Source organism: Tripterygium wilfordii, chromosome 15, assembly GCF_013401445.1.
Source record: "Tripterygium wilfordii isolate XIE 37 chromosome 15, ASM1340144v1, whole genome shotgun sequence".
Lineage (NCBI taxonomy): Eukaryota > Viridiplantae > Streptophyta > Magnoliopsida > Celastrales > Celastraceae > Tripterygium > Tripterygium wilfordii.
Genome location: NC_052246.1, coordinates 9,735,826 through 9,742,435, shown reverse-complemented (window position 1 = coordinate 9,742,435; position 6,610 = coordinate 9,735,826). Strand labels below are relative to the sequence as shown.

General features: G+C 39.0%; 1 non-coding gene across 1 annotated transcript; it reads right to left on the bottom strand.

Annotated features, from left to right (window-relative positions):
• Window positions 1-4,749: 4,749 nt before the first annotated feature.
• LOC119980166 lies at window positions 4,750-4,854 on the bottom strand. Its single transcript, XR_005463804.1, has one exon. It is a non-coding gene; the product is annotated as a small nucleolar RNA R71 (small nucleolar RNA).
• Window positions 4,855-6,610: the final 1,756 nt, after the last annotated feature.

The window sequence follows — 6,610 nt, the reverse complement described above, 5'->3', positions numbered from 1 at the left end:
ACTATCGCGTTGCATTTATTTTCATGGCATTCAAACAATCTTAGCATACGTCTAAGGCATGGCATAATGTGAGAAATCAAAGTCCTAAGCATGCATTCTAATGCAATCATCATTCACAGAATCGATCCCTAATTTCTATATGCTTCTAGCATCCTAGAATATCATGTATACATTTTCTATTTTAATCCACTATTTTTTCACACTATTACATAGCTTACACTTTACAGAATAAAAATGAAAAATACAAATAAAAATAATGTACAAATATAGCCCATGGGGCCAATACTCAAATCCACCCTAATTCCTCCATGTATGCCCTTCGACCCAAGTAATCAAGTCCGATCCAATCCTTCTTAGGAGAATGAGTCCCGATTTACGTCTTAGCTCCTTCCGTCAGTCTTCTTCTCCCAACGGACCCTCCTTCTTCAAGTTGAGTCCTTTCAGTTTTGATTTCGTGATTGTACAGCTGTTACCTCTCTCAAAATCCCCTCTATTTTTCCTTTCTCTTCTCTCTACAATTTTTCTCTCCCCAAACCCTTTTTTTTTCTCTTCTCCCCCCAGCTGCTTTCTCCTTCCCCACACGTTTCCTCTCTTTTTTTTCTGCCAAAATCTCATCTCTCTTACACCTTTTCTCTTCTTACACGTTACCTCCTTTTTGATTTGCTCCTGTGCAGCTGCCCTCTCCTGCCACACGAGATCTCCTTTTTGATTTCTTTTCCTATACGGTTGCCCTCTTACCAAGACCCTCTAAACCCCCTAACATGTCCCCTCAACTTTAAACCCTACTCTCATTTTTATACCCCTGCCACCACACGTTTTCTCCTCTTTTATTTCATTTTTCAATTCATTATATATATATTTTTTCTTTCATTTTTATAGTGTGTTGGCGCACACTATCACCTTTTTCTTTTTCCTTTTTGTTTTTATAATTCTATTTTCCTTGTCTCAATGATATCTTCAATTTCATTTTTTCTTTTATTATTATTTTGGTCGGACGAAAATCGGTTATTACACCGGTGAATCAGATTCTCGCCCTACGGGAATAAGCAGACGAGAATCCAAAGCACTACCTCTCTCTCTAGCATCCAATCCATACCAAAATCACATATCCGTCAATCTCAAACAGCTAGAAAGAAGGTTGGCACGCATGTGGTCGCAACCACTCACCGCTGGCCCCACGATGATATCTCAGCCTGCCACGCCTGGCCTAGCATTACATACTAGCCAGCGTGCAGTGACAAATTCCGCTATGGGAATCCTCTGGCCTAGGACCATCACAAGGCTCCTAACCATCATCCACGCACGTGCCCAAATCATCCAACACCTAACGTGAGCCCGGGACCACCCTCGGAACTCACCATGCATCTAATGTAAATTCATACAATTCATGTCATTCATGCAACACATATATAAAAACATTCATTCGTCGTGATGCATGAAGATTTACATAATGCCCAATTTATGACCAAGCATTCCAAGGTTATATAATCACCAAAATAAATCACATATAATATGTCATTGACAAGTAGGTAAAGAAACAATGGTAAGTCCTCAAGGCTTGTTTCCTCTCGAAGAAAATTGAGACGGAAACCAAAACTTACCATTTAAGCAATTCGGTGGCTTGAAAATATTTCGAAATAAAAGGGTGAGAAATCCCTACCTCGAAGTGGACTCAAAATTCTCACCAATAAGCAATGTATGCTCCACGCTAATTCACAAACCTATTTAATGAAATAAACTCCACTTAGTTCCCATATTCATCAACCCATTCAAATCCCACATTCCATACTCCACAATATCCTCATTTCCACTAAATTTATATTCTACCTTAAGTCTCTAAGGTTAAACAATTAAAATCATACCACAATATTATTTTTCATTCTAACACGACCTTAATTAAAACAATTGGAGTCAAAAATCCTTACCTTGAAGCTTGGTAATTCCACCAAATCAAGATAACAAAGGATTCTCTTGAATTGGTTCAAAAACCTCACTTGAACCTAGAAATATAACAAAATTAGAACCAAATTTGAAGTTATTGAACAAAGAAACTCTCATTGAGCCAAAAACCCCAAAACCCATTTAACTCTCAAACCCCAAGACCAAAACTTTACCTCAATCAACTCTTTTCTTGTAGAAAATCAAAGCATGTGTGTGTGTCCACCTAAGAATGACCCTTGCCGGCCGGAGCTTAGCCGGAGAGTCGCCGGAAATGGCTGCCGTGGGTGGGTGGTTGGAGCAAACAAAGAAAAGTGTTTAACTTTTCTTTTTTTAAAATACTCGGGTGAGAGCTGTGATGCGCCCTCACCCATTTATGTTTTTTTTTTTAAAACTCAATTATTTTTTTTTTCTCTCTTTTAACTTTTTGCCCCAAAAATCATTTCCTATATTCTTTAAATCCTCCCAATAATTCTTTTTATCCTATATTTTTATTCTTTTTATAACTAAAGCCAATTTATTCATTTTATTTTTATTATTCTATATTTTATTTATTTTTATTTTGAGATGGGGTATTACATAGGAAGCTTGAAAGTGCCTTTGGGCTTGGGTTTTTGTTGTCTGTTTGACTGATTGTTTGTGTGTCCATCTGTCTGTCTACTAGCTTTTATACTTTCTATCTTGCATGAAATTCTCCCCCCATAAACCATGATCTTACTGTAGGTAACCCCTCTTTTGTGACATTTTCTGTCAGTTAGAAGGCATTACTACCTCTTCATATCAGTTTTTCCCTTACTTCTCTCATAAGCTTCTGATGTGCCAAATATATACATACATTTGTGCATCCTTTACACATGATTTCATCTCATTTTGAGTTGATTAAGAGTTGATATTACCTAATAAAACTATATTTGCATATTGTAGGTGCCAAGGCAAGAAAGGGAGGAAAAGAGTGCAAAATAAAGATTTGGACTCCAGAACCGATTTCCGATCGATCGGAGCCATTCCCGATCGATCGACCTGACAAAACACCCAGAAATTCATGAAGACTGATTGCATTTCCGATCGATCGGAAATATTTCCAATCGATCGGAGTTACTATTCACAGCACAGTAAATTTCTCGAAAAAACTCGGAATTCAAGTGGGTCCGAAACAAAACGACCCCAACTTGTATGAGAAACGACATAGGAGTTTGGGAAGGTATAAATAGATAGTTTTTAGGGTTTTGAGGGCTCTCACACATTCTTACACATTCTACCATCATTGAAGAGCTTGGAGCCACTATTGGAGCTTGGAGAAGAAAAGGGTCTACAGGGGAGTTTTTTCTCTCCTTTTCTATCCTAGTTTCTATGGTTGATTTCCTTTGTTTAATGATGTATTTTGCTTCCATGAGTGGCCAGATTTCTTACTAGGGTCTTAATGTAACCAAACCTTGAAGATTCAATAAACTTGGTTTCCTTATTTCTTGATTTCTCTCTCTCTCTCTTGATTGTCTATAGGTGTGATTAATGCTTTTGAATGTTTGGCCATCATTCAATTGATTTGTTGCCTGATTGAGATCGGAATGAGATATCTAGGGTTTGCCTCAAGCCATAGATGACATAGGGTGCATGAACCATAGGAATATAGGTTCGTGACTTATGCAATCGTCAAATAATTTTCATAGTTCTTAATGGGTTTTTGATATATTAATCTGATTGTTAGGAATAACAGGGATTTATATTGAAAATACGTTTGATGTATCTAGGAATAGAACATTGAATAGGTTGGGAAATTGATTGTCATTATAGAGAGAGGAATTAGGGATTAAGTGACCAAGGGAATTGAATTGGATAGGTGAGGTTACATTAAGTACTCTAGTGCTTTCCATCTTTGATTACATACTTGTGTTTGATTTGTCTTTGTTCTTTTGCTTTAGTTTAGTTTAAAAACAAAACCAATCTCGAATCCTTTTCCCCAATTTGCATAGTTGTTTCTAGTTTGACATTGACCTTGATTGCCATTATATCCTCGTTGGGAACGATAATTTACTCATCTCTTTATTACTTGTGCGATTTGTGCGCTTGCAATTAAATCCATATCAAGTTTTTGACACCATTGTCAGGGATTGAGGCAATTGTTTTTTGTGTCAAATTAGGTTTTCAATTGTGTTAATTGGTTTTTATTTTTCTGGAGAAATTCTTTCTCTTGTATGAGCTTGGGAAGACATTCTATTAATCCGGAATTAATTGCTATTGATTTGGAGATTGAAAGGACTCTTCTCAATCTTAGACGGGAGCTTATTAATAATCAAATGAAAGTCATTGGAGACAATCAAGGAAGGGGTAATGTTGGTGATCTTGGTGGAGGTTTAAATGTGCATGATGGCAATGGTAATAGCGGAGGTGCTAATGGAGGAAACGGTGGTGAAAATGTTGAAAACCCTCCTAGGTAATTTGATCCTCACTCTCCTGAGGATTGTGCTAGGCCTACTTGGGACACAAATCCTTCAAGCATCCGCTATCCTCCTATCAATGCTACTAATTTTGAGATCAATCCGGCTATCATCAACATTATCTCTAATTCGGTGGTTTTCTATGGTCTTCCTAATGAAGAACCCAATGTCCACCTTCGCTCTTTCTTGCATGTGTGCACTACTTTTGGGATTAACGGAGTTACAAAGGATGCCATCTTGTTGAGGTTATTCCCATTCTCTTTGATGGACAAGGCTAAGGGATGGTTGATGTCCTTGCCTCCCAATTCTATCACCACTTAGGATGAGATGGCAGAGCAATTCTTGATAAAATTCTTTCCTCCGGCCAAGGCGGTGCAAACTAGGGCGGATATCATGTCTTTTGCTCAAAAGGATTTTGAATCATTTATGAGGCTTGGGAGCGCTTTAGAGGAATCATTAGAAGTTGCCTGAATCATGGACTCCCAGAATGGGTGGTGTACCAAGCTTTCTATAATGGGTTGTGCATGCATACTATGGAGACTATTAATGCGGCTGCGAGAGGTTCTTTTATGACCAAAAATCAAGAGGAGGCTCGGGAATTACTTGACAAAGTGGCCAAGACCACTAACTCTTGGTCCTCGATGAGGGGGAATCCAAAGTAAGGGGGAAGTTGTAGAGATGATGAAGTTATGTCTACCTTGGCTATTATGGCAAAGAAGATTGAGGCATTGACGCTAAATCAATCTCAAGGAGTACATGCTCTGAAAAGCACACCTTCCTATATTTCTTGTGATTATTGTTGTGGACGCCATCCTACGGGGGAGTGTCTTATTGCTTCTTCTTCTAACTCTAGTGGGCAAGTGAATGCCATTGGTGGAGGTAATTTCGATCAACCCCGAAATGATCCTTAGTCCAACTTCTATAATCCAGGATATAGGATCACCCCAATTTCTCTTGGAGCAATACTCAAAATGTGCAAGAGAAGAAGAGAGATATTGATGAGATGTTCTCAAAGCTAGCCGGAGGCCTAGATGCACTTATAACTCATACCTCTCAATTTATGACAAGGACGGAGCAATACATGAGCAAAACCGATGCCACTCTACAAGCTCAAGCAACTTTGATGCAAAACTATGGAACTTCCATCTGGAATCTTGAGATACAAATGGGGTAAATAGCTAACACTTTGTCATATAGAGAAAGAGGTACATTGCCAAACCAATCGGAGGTGAATCCAAAAGGGAAGGAGAAGGAGCAATGCATGGCAATCACTCTCCATATTGGTAAGGTGGTTAAAAATGTTGCTGATCTAGATGCCAAAAAGGCAAAAATTTTGCAGGAAAATGAGAAGTGCAGCAAAACAAGAGAAAAAGAAGTTGAAAAGTGTCTAGGGGCTATTTCCTATCGATCGGAGGGGGTTCCCAATCGATCGGGCCTCTTTGGTGAAACTGACCCGAGTCTAATTCTGATCGATCGGAGCCCTAACCGATCGATCGGCCTGTTCCAGTTTCTATGAAAGTGAAAGATGCGCAGCCACGATATGTAGTTGAGCTCGATTGGCTCGATAGTTCTCTTCCTGCACCTCCAGTCAAGGCTTATATGTCCAATTCCATTTCCTCAAAGGCTAAAGAGCAACAAGAAAAGAGATGATCAATTCTCTAAGTTCTTGGAGGTATTCAAGTAGCTTCAAGTGAACATCCCCTTTGCCGAAGCTTTAAAGCAAATTCCTTGCTATGCCAAATTCATGAAGGAGATCTTATCCAAGAAGCGGAGATTGAAGGAGTATGAAAAGATACAATTAATGGAAGAGTGTAGTGTCATTGTGCAAAGGAAGCTCCCAATTAAGCAAGATGATGGGGGAAGTTTCACAATCCCGTGCACTATAGGTAACACCATGATTGAGAGATCCTTGTGTGATCTTAGAGCTAGTATCAATTTGATGCCATTGTCGATTGCGAAGCAAATTGGAGTGAAAGAGATTAGTCCAACCACGGTGTCTTTGCAAATGGCGGATAGATCAATCAAACACCCACTTGGCATAGTGGAGGATGTCTTAGTGAAGGTGGGTGATCTTATGTTCCCGGTGGATTTTCTTATCTTGGATATGGAGGCGAATCCCACTACTCCTATAATCTTGGGAAGGCCATTCTTGAGCACCGAAAGAGCTTTGATTGATGTTGAAAAAGGGAAGCTTACTTTAAGAGGTGCGGGAGGTGATCAAATCACTTTTAAAGTAT